Genomic DNA, 17208 nt, shown 5'->3' on the forward strand with positions numbered 1-17208 from the left:
AGGAAAGGAAGAACCATGTGCTTTTCCTGTCATACCCAACATCCAAGTGACAAATACACCATTCTCCAGGCAGTTTGCCCTCAAACAACACCTACAGCAACTTTAAACTCCTACCCATGGCATCATATGGGCAGCATGAAGGCTGATGCAAGTGCAAATGGGCAACATTGCAGAACCACGGCCTGCCCTCTTCTACTCTCGCTGGTCAGCACCTGAAGTCCCTGGCTGCAAAAGCTAGTGCTCCAGGACAGCTTGCATGTGATCAGCCCCTGAAACAGGGAAACTCACCCCCAGGAGAGATGCAGCTGATATGAGCACAACAGCATGGCAACTTCTCCAGGAGCCCATGGCAATGCTTCCTCTTCCAAACAACCCCAGCGCCTGCACAGTGATGGTTTGCAAAGAGGAGCTGGGGGCAGAAACAAGGGTGATATTAAAGCCCATCTTCACCTGAAAAGCTAGGAAAGAGGCCCTGGAGAGCCTGAGCTCCAGGTCTGTGGTGTTTTCTCCTTCTCCAACACTCACACATCATGCTTACTGCAAGGCCCAGGCTGCACCAAGAGAACTCTGCAGCATGAGCCAAATCCTGCCTTCCAGGGTTGCCAGGGGACCTGTTCCATCCAACCTTTGCAAAGGCACCAGGCATGCCTACCCTGTGCTGAAGAATGAGCATGGAGCTTAAGGACATGGTGAGATAACAGACGACATGGAGACTCTATCATAAAACTTGATTTATGGGCAAGGTTCATTACAATAGAGCAATTGAGACAAAAGACAATAAAAAAGATGAGTTCTGTCTCATGGCAGAACTTCACCACTCCTGAGAAGCCCTGTGAACCAAAGTACCTTCTCTGGATGCATTCTGGCTTCACTCCTGCTTGGGACAGGAACCAGTCTCAGGAAGAACCCAGAGCAGATGCAAGCTGGGGACACTCTCTCCTTTAGCACAAAAAGGAGGAGATTTCACTCTGTTCATCTCACTGCTAAGATTCAAAGCTATTAGTGCCAGTGCCTTTCTGCCATCCTTCCTTTTCAGAAGTGTTTGCTGATCATTGACAAAGGCTCATGATGTGCTGTTTTATTAGGCTGACTCTCCCTGATTTTATTTGGCTGAAAGAAAGAGCAAACAACATTCTGGCAGCCTAGAGATACTTATGGTCCCACTAGCTTTCACTCACAGAAGCAGAATAATCACTAAAAATGGGGCTTACTTTCTACTTGAAATTAAAATTAAGTGCTAAAACCACTAGAGGCTGATGAGAGATGATACAAGATAGCAAAATCACTGAATTTTGGTATTAGTCAACAGAGATGTTGCAAATCACAGAATGGGTCAGGTTAGAAGGGACCACAGTGGGGCATCTGGTCCAACCTCCCCGCTCAAGCAGGGTCATCCCAGAGCACAGCATTGTGTCCAGAGGGTTCTCCAATGTTGGAGACTCCACAACATCTCTTGGGCAATGTTACCTGCACAGGAAAGAAGTTCTCCCTCATGTTTCACTGGAAATTCCTGTGCATCACTTTCTGCCTGTTGCCTCTTGTCCTATGTCTCAGCACCACTGAGAAGAGCCTGGCTCCATCCTCTTGGATGTCCCTCACCAACTTTTCTTTCTGAAGCAGGCACTCCTTCAGGAGAACTCCTAGGAGACTTCTGGATGAGTCTCAGAAGGCACAAACACTGGTGAGTCACCTGCCATGGCTGTAAATGGGAGGTGACTTGTACCAGGGGCAAAATCAACTATCTCAGGGGCAGCTCAAATCAGTGGAGAGGGGCCTTGCTCCCCTTTCAAGGGAAGTCAAATTCAGGAGCCTGGTGTATGCATAGGGAGTGCTGGTGTGAGAACCAGGAGTTCAAATTTCTAGTTTTGCCACTCACCTTGGTAGTCTTGGTCTCCTCTTGCAGTCTCTCCCCTGGCTGCTCAATCTTTGGGCTGGGACTGCTTCCCACCCAGCATATTCACTCCCCACAGCACTCTGAACACCGAGACACCAAACCTAGTGCAAACTGAAAACAAATAGGAAAATACATGCCAGAGCTCTCCTAATGCCACGCAGCAGTAAGTGCTCAGCCTAGGGGATGGAGGCTTGCTGAAGGAAAGAACCTGCCTGCTTTAGAGGAAGAAATCCGTGAGAATTCTTTAATGAGGATTTCAGGGGATACAAATTGTTTCCTGGGCAATGGCTAATGACAGCTAATAGGGACCCCAGATACAACTCACAGCGCCTTCTTATTTCCTGTGGCCTTATAATCACAGTGTTCAGCTGTTATTTTCATCCTTTTAAGCAGTATAATGCACAACTGCATTCACATTTCCACTTCCTTTTTTTTTCCCAGAGATGTCACCACTGCTGGTTTTTTTTCTATTAACATAGAAAAGCAAGATTTCTTCTTCCCGATTGCTTCAGTTCCTAACTAATGTAAAGAGGCAGAATCCAGTGAAAAGTTTATTAGCTAACCTCTCTGGAGAATCAATTTAGCATAGTTCTGCATGATAAAGCTTTACTTCTTTTATTTTTCCTTAAATAAAAAAAAAGCTAGGAAAGAGTTGTTTTAAATTTATGAGCTGATGCGACAGTGAGTAATGGTGAATCACTGTTTAATATTTTAGTCAACCATCTGCAAGGTGAGCTGTACTCCCATTTCACATTTCTAGAGCTAAGAAGTCACCTCAAGTTTCATGAATAGAATCAATCTTGCATCAACCCCAAAAAACTGTATTCAGCACCAAACCCGATCATTGTCCACCCAGAGATCTCAAACACACAGCCTTAGAACACAGGAGAAAACAAGCACAACGATAAGCTGAAGTGGGAGGGTGAATAACACACTGCATAAAAGAAGCTGCAAGGATGAAGCTGGCTTTTTTGTGAGCTCTCAGTGATTCTGCAGGCAGAGTTGGAGGGAAGAGCACCTTCCTGGCTGCGCATGGAGGACAGTGGTTATCACCGTCTTTGTGCTGGCTTGCGATTGTCTTGTCTTCTTGTACTTCCAACAGCCTTCCTAGCACTCCAGAGGCCAAACCTCAGGCCGGCTTGGGATTTCCAGCCAGTTTCCCCGGGAAATGGGGACAACACAAGCTTCTCTCTCCAAATACTTCTTCCCCCAGCCCAGTTACATAAGCAGAATGTCTCTGTGTCTCTGTCACAGCCACCCAGGAGAAAGCAGTGCTTGCAGGGAGGAGAATGCAGCGCCGTCCTGTGCAGAGCAGGTTTGTCAGCACTCGGGCACCTGCAGAACCACACAACCAGGGAACACACACCTTGGGCAGCTCCATCACCTGCCACACCTGCAGGGACAGCACTGGAGCAGAGAAGCTGCAGAGTCAGAAGAATTCCTTCTATGGGAGGTCTCCCATTGGGAACAACCCAAAGGTACCAACATCCCAGATGGCTCAGGAAAGCTTCCTTTGGAGCTGCTGTTTCCAAATATCCCCTTCTTCCTGCTTCCAGTGCTGAAATCCTCATCAGCCTCTGTGTCTTAGCTGTTTCTATGATAGCATGGTCTCTCCAGAATGGCTACTGAACTATCTCTCACCCACTGCTCATATCCAGCCATCTGCTGCCATTGACTGGAGCTGTCTCTTGAAACTCTCTAGCATGTGCCACCAGCAAAAACAGCCTCTAGGCCCAGCCTCTCAGTCTGTCTTTCTCCAAGGGCATCTTCAACTTCCTTTCCTAGATTAATGCATGTTAAGACTGACTAATTTCATACGTTCCATCGCTGTAGCTGCTTTACAGTGGGGAAAAATGCAATTTCCTCTCACTTGTCAAGTGCCACGAGTTTGTGAACCATGACAATGTACATTGCTACTGCTGCACACAGCCTTCCCCTCCCCCAATCTAATGGAATGTGAATAGTGGTTTTGCAATAAATGTGAAGTTATTGAATGACTACAGAGAGCCAGTGCTACAGAGAAGGGTACCAAGAGCCTCTGTGACCCTGCAGAAACAGAGCTCTCTGTACAGCCTGGGCAGAGCACAACTGCTCCAAAGGAAACTGTGTCAGTTGCCTTGGGGCTGATTTCTATGGAGAGGGGAAAACCCTCACGTTTTTCATTCCTCTTTTATATCTGAAGGAAGATCTCTTATGTCCCTTATCTTTACATTATTGCAAATGACAGAGCAACTGACACATCCAGCTCCTTCACAGGGCTTCATACATATTAACGAGCAGTTCAGTCTCAATATTGGTTTGCAGACCTTTCTACCACAGCACCTGCTTCAACCACAACGCAGCAAAATGAGACGTCAGCATGAAGTCAATGGTTCTTCCTTCTCTCCTTAAAAACAGCCTGCTTCACACTGTGTTATAGATTTTGGAAAGCTGAGGTGAGCTGCCTTTGACCAGAAAGATGTCTCCCTCACTTTTCATGCCAATGGTTGGCAATGGGTGGTTTCATGCCACCCACCTGTTAAATAGAACACGAGCTTTATTTGCCATAGCTATTTCTCATTTTTTATTGGACCTGACCCTGTAAGCTGAAGGAGCCTTCTGGCATGTAATGTCTTATCTCTTACAACACATGGAGACACCATGTTCAGGTCACCTTCTGGACTTCTCACTTAATTGGTGAGATTTGGCACTGGTCTAGTGCTGAAGAAGTTCCTGATATTGTGGCAGGATTCATGCATCGGAGATATTATATGGCACTTAGAAAAGTGTAGATTTATTTTCTGAATCCTCCGGTTCCTCCATAAAAAATTCAAAAAGCTTGTTCATAAGCTTGAAGGACACATCTTGAAGGACAGTAACAGAACAAAACCAAATATTCAAAGAAGTACATTCTTTTGTGTTTTTCAGGTCTTCCAAGTGAAGCAAAATAAAAAACAAGAATGCTTTCCACCCTCTCAATTTTTCAGACATAGAAGATCTCGAAGAAAGCACATTTTCCTGTTTTTTGAGGAGAGAGAAGCAAAGGAAAGTAGAGAAAAGAAGACTATATTCTCTATCTCTTTAACATGTAGGAGAAAGAATATTATGGATTTTTAAAAATGAACATGAAGCTCTGTTACTTTGGTCCATCACCCAAGTATCCATCATCACCATGTGCTTTGGTGCTTATCACCATCCATCACCATGTGCTTTGGACCTTCTTCTCAAAGTCCGCTACCGATGCCACTCTCCAGGCATTCACACACTCTGTGGTGCACAGTGTGGGTGACAGTGACCACACAGTGAAAGAAGGGTCCCCATCTTCATGCCACAGCAACCCCCTTTTCTCACTGAATCCACTACAAGGCAGGAGCAACACAAAAAAAAAAAAAAAAAAAAAAAAAAAAAAGAGGTGAAAGCACTCTTATAATGCTCCAGTTCTGCCAGGATAGTCCAGCATGTGAGTGGAAAAGACACCCTCCTACCAGCATGTATGGCCATTTTTCTTCCCTGTATTTGTCTGAATCTCTTACTGCTCCCCTTTCTCCACTCATCCGTTGTAACACGCAGAGCTGCGATCTGAGCGTCTCGTGTGTATTCATCAGTGCTTCAGAGCAGATGATTCACCTACCCCTCTTTATAATTTTATCTCCCATCAGTTGCAAAGTCAAAGTCTGAATAATGCACCATTGTTGTTCTCAGGAGCAGGCTTGTCACTGTGACAGGAATGACACCAGGAGAGAGGTATGACTTGAATCAAAACAGAGGGTCGGCAGGTAGCATCCTAAAGCCCCGGAACCAGCAGGTTAAAAATAACAACAATGGAATCCTGTCTCCTAACAATGGGGAGGAAAATAATCATAATAATAATAAACACAATAGCCCTGGCTGTGGCACTGCGTGGGAAGGTGAAGGTGTATTGTCTGTTCTGGGCAGAAAGTAAACAGTGCTGCTGGTTTTATGTCCTTTACCACCAATTGTATCTACAGCCAAGCTCTGCCTCCTCCCCGGTTCCCCCTCGCTGCATCTGAGAGAGCTATTCTGTCCCCAAAAGAGGAGTTTCAAGAGGGGCACCTGCCCTGAGGGCCAGCAGCTGCCCAGCTGCAGCAGTCAGGGACAGGGACAGAGAGTCTGTCTGTGCCAGATCCAGTTCAGGCTCTACCATGGGTTTTTAATCCCTGAAGGTGTGCAGAAGAAGGGATTAGCTCCTACAGCAGGGAAATCTGACAGTTCTGAGTGATGCACCAGAGACTGAGGTTTTCTGCATGTTGAGCAAACACCAGTGGGGTTTGCTCTACATCAAAGTGCACTCCTGTCACAGACGGACAAGGAGCAGCTCAGGTATCAACAGTCAAGTATCAACAGTCAGGTATCAACACTGCCTTGCAGCTCTTTGGTGCTAAGCTGTCCTCCCCCAAGCATCATTGTGCTTTTTGTTTATCTCAGATCATCTCCTCAAGTTCATAGTAATATCATCTTCCGCCAGCTCCAGGTTCTAGGCTGGTCCTTGAAGGTCAGAATCCCCAAAGATGGGCCTTCAGTTTTAAAGCCTGGCCCAGCTCATGGCTTCTTTTGACAATGGTGGCCACTGCCCTGAGATGTATAGTTCTACCCACCATTTCCATTGCATTAATCCTGAAGTTTGTGAGATGCAGGGAGCAGAATCAGGGAAGTGATATTGCTCTGTGTGTAGGTATACGTGTGTATGTAATCAGCTCTCCAAACTATGGTTTGGTAAAGGGAGATGAAGGGAAGCAGGAGAACATAATCAGGGGAAAAGGAAATCTATGCTACTTCAGGCACAAGACCTGTCAAACTATTTCCTAAGTCAGAAAGTGGCCCCTCAGCTCCACCTGTAGTTAGAGGAAGAGAAAAGGATGTATAACAGCTCCCAAGCTGGGCTCTGGCTCAAAACCATCCTCCCTGGAGGCAACATATGATAAACATCTTAAAAGAAAGAGGTGGTGTGAACATCCTCCCACAGTGGCAAGAAATCATTCCCTGCTCTGAGTTGTGGTTCTGCACGGGCTGGATTGATCCATCAGTCCCATTACCATCAGCACAACCATAATCCCCTCTAGTATGTGCCAGCCTTAGTGACTACAAATCCTCAGCAGCTCCTGTAGGCAGCTGCATCATGCACCCCTTGCTGCTCTGTGGCATGAAAGAGAGAGTAACCTGAAAAACAATGACTCGCTTAATTTAACCACCTGATGTTCTTGGAAAATGCAAGCTTTGAAACACAAATTGGCTGCGAAACAAACATCCCACAAGGACGTCCAAGAATTGGCATGCTCCTACATGAGGTGCTCAGGAAAATATAACAGTGTGTTATCCTGCTTCACACAGCCCAAAATTCATCCCGAAAACCAAAACAAATACTACTCTAATAAAACAAGCTCTGAAAGCAGTTTTTCTGGTATAGCCTCCAAAATAGTCATCTTTTAACCTCCTGTGTCCATCAGGATCACTTCCTACCTTCCTAATGATCAACAGAGCAAAGCTGTCGGGTGTATGTCATGTAGACCTGGCCAAGAGAAATCTGAAACAGGCCAGGAGAAGCTCCATCCACTGTTGTGACTGTTGCCTGTTCACCACAAACGTGGCACATCCAAGAAATCACATCTGCACTTATTTCCCTATGAGAGCCACCCTGCAAGACAAACTAGAGCACAACATAGTGTTTACTATCTCCCTTTCTCCTTAAAATAATTTCTCCCTTTGCCCTAAAATTCTCAGCAGACTTCCTCTTATTCTTTGTTTGGTAAAGCCAGTATTTACTGCTCAGAACATACTCTGGCTAAAAGCCTCCCTACACTTCATCACCAGGTCAAAGCACCTCGTAACACCACCATTCCAATGGAGAGCCCATCATCCACTGCTTTCTAAGGTTCCTCTGCCTTCTGGGAGAAGTCTCTGTGGCATGGGAATCCTCTGTAAGGGATGGATCTGTTTATGTTCTTTTGGCTGATGAATGTGGTGCTGATCACCAGCTGCAGTTCCCCTGCAGCGACTGTCTCCAAAAACTTCTGGTTTTGGAAACACAGTCTGCTGGGAGAAAATAAATGGGTTAATTTTTCTTGAGAAGAGCCCACCAGCAGATAAAAGACCTGCCTTAGTTTACTGTCTGCTAATTCACCTCAAATCCATAGGAAGCTCAGCTAACAGCCAACAAAGACTAGCATGAGTACGTGCAGGGTTTCCAAGCCATGCCACAGAGATAAACAGAGATGCCCAGAGATAAACACAGAGCTGCTCTGAAAAGACAAGGATTTTGCAGTTACTGAATGAGCAGGTCAAAGCACACCCCATGTGTGCTCCATTTTCTGCAGAGAAACTCCAAAGCAGTGCTACAAGGTCTTAAACCTTCTCCATCTGCTGCCCGCGATGGCTGCCTGGACTGCAACAAACGTGTTGCCACTTCCAGCACCCAGCAGTGATTGATGCTGTGTTAAGAGGACACCAGTGGTTCCGGGCTATTTACATTTCCAAGGAGCTTGGCTGGGTTTTGTGCTGGCGTTTTCTTTTGGTATACCAGCTGTGGGAGACCAAAGGGGACAAAAATTACTGCGGTGCTCAAGCGAGGAAATGCTACTGTTGAGAAAACATCCTATTTATGCCACATTTTAAAAGGAGCCCGTCTTTAAGAGTTTTAAAGAGCTGCCACTGGCAACAAATGAGGCTGCTAATTTGGCCTGGCAAGCAGCGTTTGCTAAACACCATTTCAGGTTTTAATTCATCACATGTAGATTTGGAATTGGAATTCTCCTAGCAAAACCATCATCAGTGTGTTTTTGCAATTCCAGCTCCCTTTCTTTTCACATCAAGCCTCCCTCTCTCCCTCTGTCTTCCACAGCTGTCAGCTGTCACCAGCCAGGAAGGCAGATGAGCCAGTCACGGCCCTCAGATCTGATCCAATCTCCTGTAAAACAGATGCCCAGGCCCCAGGTCCTCTTTGCTCACCAGCCCCTTGTTTGTCTACAGAAACTGCATGTGCTGCCTGCCCCCTGCAAAGTGGGGAAGAATAATTGACTTCCTGGGAAGCGGACTAGAGATAAAATGCTTTGCACATCCGCTCACAAGAGCCTGCTTGTGCCACTCAGATGAGGCAACTACTGTGTATCCTCCCTTTCACCCGAGCTGCCACCAAGCAGCTCCCACAGGAAGCTCTCCTATTTCCTCAGTCTCACTGCTGTGAGGTTGCTCAGAAAATGATGCTACTGATGCTAGCTTGATTCCAGCTGAGTCAAAGTCATGGCAATTTGTGGGGAAAACCTTGAGGAGTTCGCTCCTTTCTCCAGCACAGATCTCTTCTTCTCAACTGAGTGAACCCTGCCAAGAGCTATGTGGATAAAATTCTGCTTTTGCCCCACACAGCCACCATAACCACAGTTTGGGGGAAGGCTGCAATGGTGACAGCACCAAAAGTTCCCTGTGAAAATAGTTCTGATAGCAAAGAGAGGAAATGTGAGGAATTTTCTCTGAGGAAATGTGGCCCTGTTTGGGCTGTCCTCCTACTCAGCCATCTTGATACTTTGATTGACCCAGTAGCTTTCCCTGATCTGCCCACAAGCAAAAAAAAACCTCCTTAGCACCTACAAAATAGACATAGTGTTGTCCTCTGGCTAGGAACTAGATAAAGGATTCCTGATTCATTCACACAAAAAGGGCCATCCAACACGCCATGCTGTCAGCACCCTGCCTCCCACAGCAGCACCAGTACATCTGTGTGTACAGAGCCTGCGGTGGTACCAGCACAGAGCCACCTCCTGGGACAGAATTTATATGTTTAAAGCAGGCAGTTAGATTTACCTTGCACCAGGCTCCTGTCTTCATATAGAAGAAACCAATTGTTTAACAGGAGAAAAACGGAACCAGCAATCTCTTTTGTTTAATGTTCCTTGTATTTTTAATAGCTATTTATTTACTGGTTTTCATGGCTTGCTACCCTAGAGCACAGGAGATGAACATCACATTGGAACAACTTCCAAACGCCAGACCGCAGCTTTTTATGCAATTGTGCTTTTGAGAATTAAGTGCACACCAAGGAGTGGAGGGTGCCTGTGCCAAGGAACCTGAGCCAGAGGCCACTCAAGAGCAGGAGGAGGGCAGGTTTCCCAGCCTGCCTTTGCTGACTGGGGCAGGTGGGCTGCTGTTCCCAGGGAAAAGAGCTGTCTAGATACAAGAGAAGGAGTCGTGTTTTGAAAACTGCTTTCTGAATGAGTCAGCAGAGCCGTCTCCCAAGGCGCTGGAGCCTGCCAGAGGGAAGAACAGATAGTTTTGTTGTTTTTTTCCCTTCTGCTGTTGAGGTCGATCACTCACTATCTTGAAGTACGTCACCAGCCTTGGGAAGCCTTTTTCTGAGTAGAATACTTCTTGACTTTTCTATTTCTGAGGAAGTTTTCCAGCCTGCCTTGCTTCTGTTTTGTCAAAGCCTGTATGTGACAGCAAGGTCTGGAGGAGAAAACAGAGCAGGCTAACATTTTATCCCTGCAGGCCTGTCCTGAAGGTGCTTTTCACTTCCAGGCAGGGAAAGCTGCAGCCATTACAACCCTCTTCATCAGGACACACTGATCTCTGTCCCTTCAGAGACATCCCCTTCTGCTTCTCTCTTCCCTCCTCTATGTCCCAGGTATCAGACACCTTTTCTTGCAGAGGTGACCTCACTAGTACATACCTAATACGATACTGAGTAGCTTAAGTCTGCTGCTTCTATTTCAGACATGAGGAAGGATAAAAAATGAGTCTTTTATTGAGTGATACCTATTGCTTTAAGAGGGGTGTGCTCTTCCTTCGCTTGTGTTTTTCCAGTCAAGGTAACTGACGTAGATAAAATGACTTTCAAGGGACACAGTAAATGCTTCAGCTCTGCAAGTCAAGAACACTTTTGGAAGAGATGCTTGAGCCCAAACACTCTCTCCTCTGTGCCATTCCTTCATCCTGGCTATGCAGATTTTTACCCCTCAAAAGGTAGGCATTTCTCATCTGCGCCATGGCACAGGGCTCCAAGGGCAAACGTCTCAATCTTGGTCACATTTTGGCCTGTCATTCTCCTGATGATTTTGAAACCTTGGCTGTGCCAGGCACAAATCACAAAGGTGAAAGTCAGTTTGTGAGTAGCTGGTGCAGAAGATAATGTGATCGCTCAGGTCAGGGATATGCACAAGTTTGGCTAGGGGATGATCCAAACGTGATCCAACCCTTTGGCTGTCATGATGACAAATGTGAAATGGTCCCAGGGATGAGCTAGAGCTTTCTCAGTCAGTGTGGGGAGAGGGCAGGGATCTCCTGTAAAACAGATAAACAAGTACACTGATATTCCATGCATCTGCCAGCACCAGTTCAAAGCAGGCTGCAGCCAGAAGAAACTATATCAGTGTACCTATTCTGACACATGGCAAAGTGTGGGCTCTGCATAAGCCCAAAATCTAAAAATCATAACCCCCATAGCATCTAAAGCCATAGACACAATCAGAGATTTTTATATCAATCTTCCCCACCACCTCTACTCCCAGCCCAAAATCAGCTGATATCTAGCCAAAAAAGGCAAGCTACTTCATTGCCCCCACAAGTCAGCATTCTTATCCCTCTAATTGCTTGATTGATTAGCATAATTAAGTTGAGCTCAGAGTAGTTGCTCCTGACCTACCTCCACTTGGAAGAAGCATCTTCATGCCTGACCTGGGAATGGACTTTTGTGCTGGCAAGCCTGTCTGGCCCCTCCCTGGTGTATCTGTCAGCCTGGTAAAGGATAGGAGCTCTTCCTGCAGACCACACTCCAGTGGCTTCCTAAAGCAGGATGCTCGGCTGCCTTTTGTAGGCCCTGTGCCATAAATAAATGTACGTCACTAAGGAACAGCTTGATAGTGAAATGGTCAGAACGACAATGTATGAAAATTGGTGTCTGGCTGCACTTGGCTAGGATTAGCCCCATCGGATGAAGCACGATTAATGCTAATTAGTTGCTGCTGCAGCCAGCTTTCCCACCTCTGTGGGAGTAGGGATTACCACTGAGCTAACAGGACCATCTAAAACCAGCTGTGGCTTGCTCCTGGAAACAAGTTTTACACCCAGTTCTTTGTAGTCCAGTGCCTCTTTCTGTGATCTTTTTAAAACTAAGCAGAAATAATGCGATTCCTTAGTCTGATCTGCATAGCACAAGGCCAGATAATTTTGGCCATCAGCTTCTGCACCAACTTTATTAATTTATGATTGCTTTGGAAAGCCAGCCAGTACCACATTATTTCCTGTAAATGACTATTTTTTCATACAGATCAGTTACTGAGGTGTCAGATACTCTGCACTATCACTCTCCGACTCTAATCTGTACTCAGACTGCCTTGCTTTGGTGTGGAAAAACAGCTGAAGGTGTACTTTTTCCACAATTCCCACTTCCCTGGGCTCAATACACCTGCAGCAATCAGAAGCCACAGAAACAATAGATGTAATATTAATATCCAAATTCCATTATAACAGAAGGCTCCTCTCAGCTTTTTCCAAGTTAGTATGCAATGGAAGTTGAGAAACAATGTCGTTAAAACCCACAGCTAATGCATCCTGTGGGCCACAGAGGAAGGTTCTGGGTACACTGGTATATCTCTAAGGGGTTTTTGTGGGTTTTGTTTTTTTCTAGTTTCTCCTTCCCGGGATAACCTTTCACCCCAGGCTTTGTGCTCTTTGTGTGTTTATCAGCAAAGCACATCCAGATGCCCTTCAAGGGAGAAATGACTCATACCTGACTCACAATCGCTCAAGCAAAGCTGCAACCTTTAGTTCATTTCCTGGGAGAAGCATCTGTTAGATTCATCTTGGAAGATTAAGCATTTCTCACTGTCATTTTACAGATGGAGGCATTTGTGACTGTGACTGGCTGGGGAAGGGTCAACTGATTCTCTGCAATGGATGGAAAACAAATGTCTTTGGGCAGCCGAAGCAATGCCCCAAGGACTGTGAAGATGCTCTTTAGCAAGTGCTGTCAGTCTCTTCCCGGTACCTCTCGCCTTGCAGAAGGACCTCCAGTTCCAATGCACACCTTCAAAAGGGATCACCCTTCCCACAACAAGTGTGTAACTGTGCAGAGCCAGCAGCTGGCACGCTCCCTGCCCACACTGTCCCCTGCTGTCGCTGTCTCTCTCACTGGCTGATTCACTGGCACTCAGGAAATGCAAACTGCCCCCTGCCCGCACCCCGGACTGCAGTCCCAGCTCCTAAGATGCCTACCTGGCAATAAATAACAAACACACTGGGAGACCACTGCAAAAGCCACCTTGTTTCACAAAGCCAGCAACCCCTCACTCCAAAAGGTTTCCCAGCTGTTTCTGCACAGCCAAGGCCCCTTCATAACACGACCTTTCCTTCCCAGAGGACATAAAAGAAGCAGATCTAATAGATCCCTCAAAAAAGCGCTGTGCTGGAAATCTATTTTTTTTCCATCTCCCTTTGAAGAAATCTTAGTTCCCCATTAGGCTAAGTCCTCATATACAAGATTTGCTTCACATAAATTTAGAATTCTAAAAGATAGATATGTATCTTCCCCTACCCTTTTTTTTTTTTTTCATTTTAGAAACAGAGAAAGACCTCGCAATGTCACTTGTGTGCTGTCCTTTGGATGCACAAGTCTTAGGATCAGAAAGAAAATCACCTGTTCCTCCCCATGAGGACTTGATCACACAGATGTTTACACACAGACATCCCAATAAACCCTGCCATAGTATATGGTACTGCTTTCCTCCTTATGCTTCCTAATAGCATGGAAATGCTAATAATAATGTGTAGCCCATGGTGTGCACATTCCTCTGCTTACCACTGTCTCCCTTCTTGGCTGAATAATCACAGATAATTCACTTGTCTGGATATGACTCACAGCTACTTTATTTCACACAAAGCAATTTCTAATTGCATGTTGTATGTCTGTGTTATGAAATCCAGCGCTAACTGTTATTACAAAATTAGTGCAGAAAACTGAAGGGGAAGGAAAACCACAGTGAGAAACCAAGTAACAACCTACAAAGGGGCAGGCCACAACCATGTCCGTTTCCCCCTCTCTAGTACAGAACATTTTCTCAGACAGAGCTAAGAATTTCCTAGTCACTCATACAGTAACTTACAGGCAGTGAGACAACTGGGGTGCTTCTTTTACCCTCAGATGGGCTGAAAGCACTTTGGCAGCCAAATACAATAGAGATATGGTCTGGCTCTGCTTGTCCTCATATCTGTGCTCAACAAACCTTACATCAAAACCAGCACAGCCATGTGTGACAGCTGTGAGCTACCAGACAGGCAGGTCCCGTCCTTTGCCTGGTGTCTCAGTTGTTATGGCACTTTCAGGAAAGTTTTATGCATCCCTGAAAGGACACACAGCCAGAGAGAACACAGAGAGAACACATTGTGGCTGGAAAAAACCACAGTTGATGCAGAGCCCTGGCAATTTTTCACATTTCTGGGTAGGGCCAAGTCAAAAACATATGGATTTTCAATTTTGCTCAGCCCCTAGCTCCATCTGCTTGAGAGACCTCCTTCAGAGCACTGCCACTGCTAAGAGCTTCAGACAAAGTTGGGTGAAGCCTGGTAGTACAGAGACAAGGGATAATCCATCCCATGGGCTAAATTTTACCCCCACTTCTAATGCCATGTCTAGACCTTTATATAAAACAGAGTCAAGGAGAAAGATAAACTCCAGAGTCCCCACCATGCAAACAACCTAACATTCTTACACTACAGGTGTGATTTTGGCCCCTACCAACTGTGTCGCTCCCAATGACATGGCTCAAAGGACAGCACCCACCAGTGACCACTCCCAACACCTATACGGGCAAGGTCACTTCAGGCTCTGGGACCTGTGCGCTCCTCTGACACTGTCCCAACAGGCTGTACTTCCTCACAGTTCTACAAACCACATGCTCTCAATTTTGTGCTATGAAAACATTTCTTTTGACATTGAAACATCCATATTATTACTTTGAATACTTTGAACTAGAAAAACATTCTTCCGAAATTAATACAGACATATCTTGCTATCCACTGAGGATTATTTTCTTTTCTAGATATCTACAGTGAGATGTGGGCAGAATGGTGAGCTCAGGGCAAACCATCAACCAGCCATCTGCGTCCATGGGGACTAGGAAGGATCCAAACTCTGTGAAGAAGAGAGCTGCTAGATGTCATAACAAAGAGCCCACAGGCAGTCAAAGACCATGAAAGAGAAGTAATGCCAAACAAGACTCACCAAGCATGCTGGGGAAGCAGATTCTTAGCAGTGAGGGGTGCTTAAACACCTGGAAAGACTACCACAGCACAAATGTTTGCCATCACAAGTAACATCTATACAAAGATGAGACTTCTTCTGACAAGGAAATCACAGCTCCACCAGAAGCTTTCAGCACAAAGCAGAAGCCATTGGAAGGGATTCCCTGATCTGGACTATGCAGGTGGCCAGTTTTGAACAGCTAATGGTGCTTTCTGGCTTCAGAGCCAGAGGAAATATTGTGATTTAATCAAGCACAGAAAACCCACATGGGCAAAATCTCAGCTCTGGAAGACTGCCAAGGCTCTGCAGTTGGACTGCAAATGAAGTGCCCAGTCCTTCCCTTGCAGCAGTGAAAATGAGAGGAGCCGGTCCTAGGACTCCAGAATAACACAGGTGCTCAGGATAATCAGGATTTGACCTAAAAGCAACAAATGAAAAAAAAAAAAAAAAAAAAAAAGGATGGCTGTGAGGCAGATTTTATGTACACAAGAAAAGCAAAAGATGGGCACAGGGCTGAGTGTTCATTCATGCCCACAAGGTGACAGGCGTGGTGGAAAACCGGCATTATCTTTCCTCAAGTACCTCTCTGCCTAGCCCCATGATTCCCTCTGGTTTCATTCATGTAAAACACAAGGCTATGAATGAGAAACCCTGTGAAGCGGAGAGGAGGAGGGGGAACGGAGGAGAAAGGATTTCATGCTACCAAGGCAACCATCACCATGGCAACTATTTAATTAATGAGCTGGTGATGAACCCCAGCAATATGGCTCTAGTGAAGTCATGCTGTAGTAATTACCAGTGTTTCATTCATGCCGTCCTGGCAGGGGCTGCCCAGAGAAGCCCACGAGCTCTGACAGACAGACGGGAGCAAGCAGCCTGCTGAATCCATGGAAGGCGAGCGCGTGCCTGGGAGCGTGCTCCAGCGCTGCTCCGAGCCAGCTCCCCGGGCACTGGAGCACGGAGACCACATGCCATCCAATCCATCTTCCAGCCCCACGCTGCCAAAGGGCAACCCGGCTGGCCTCGTGCCGCCAACACGGGCAGCATTCACAAGCAGTCTGCAGAGCAAGCAGCCGGCACGGCTACTCCCCCTGCTATGCCTTCAGCCTCCAGAAGATGATACAGAAAATAAACAAATAAGCTGGTGATTTGCCTTCTCTGGCTGGAGGATTTATCTCTTCACCCAGCAGACAGCAGCGTGACAGCTGCATGGGTATCCCAAGTGAAAAAAGAGCTCCTGATAAACACTGTGGGGTTTTGACGGGCATGTATGTACCGGGGACTCTGAGGAGACAAGGAATATTTCATACAAAGGGAGGATAAATAAAATATCACAGGTGAGATACTTAAAGAAAAAGACACTCCTAAAGGTGAGCGTGAGGATAGTTAATACACTTGTTCTCATGACATGAGATGCTCCATGTTGCTGCAAGTCCTGAAACACATCTCACCACTACTCTGTGGTGTTACCTGCTCCACTAAGAGGCTCAAGCTTTGTGGGACATGGATATGATTGACACTGATCATCAGGAGAGGACATCTTACAGTCATATTTGATTGAAAGATGAGGAAGTGTACAAACTCATGCTGCAGGGCATACCCTATTTTAGCACTTGCTATCAACAAGCCCACTTTGTCCACTTCACAAAACACAAATTATTCTGTCAAATATTTTCATGGCAACTGAGAGAAATCACAAGGATATTCTCCTCATTCACCTAAACCTCAGCCCTCAGGACTAGCTTTGCACCCAGGAACTGTCACCACAATAAGAATACCCAAACACAGTAAAGAAATACACAATTTATGAGTACACAGAAATTGTCTGTTGGCTGACACAGAATGGCTGGGACAGAGTGCTCTCCGTTGAAGGAGACCCAGCACTGACTGCCTGGGCAGTCAGCTCAGTCAGATGAAAAAGGGTTAGTTTTTGCCACTCATTTCATTGGGATCTGTATTCATCTTGTTAAGTTGCATCTTCCAATTCCCTCCTGCTTTTTTCTCATGGTTTTCCTAACTTTTCCCACCAGTATTTGCCCACTTGAACCAGGAAAAGCCAACATATCTTTCTGCCCAAAAGGCAAAACTC

The 17208-nt window shown here is 46.0% G+C and overlaps 1 long non-coding RNA gene across 1 annotated transcript; it reads right to left on the minus strand.

Moving 5' to 3' along the window:
- Positions 1–305: 305 nt before the first annotated feature.
- On the minus strand, positions 306–16093 carry LOC119700601. The gene is made up of 3 exons (XR_005256824.1): positions 15916–16093; positions 1877–2005; positions 306–409 (listed from the first exon to the last, which is right to left on the minus strand). It is a non-coding gene; the product is annotated as an uncharacterized LOC119700601 (long non-coding RNA).
- Between the last annotated feature and the right edge of the window lie 1115 nt (positions 16094–17208).

Source organism: Motacilla alba, chromosome 4, assembly GCF_015832195.1.
Source record: "Motacilla alba alba isolate MOTALB_02 chromosome 4, Motacilla_alba_V1.0_pri, whole genome shotgun sequence".
NCBI lineage: Eukaryota > Metazoa > Chordata > Aves > Passeriformes > Motacillidae > Motacilla > Motacilla alba.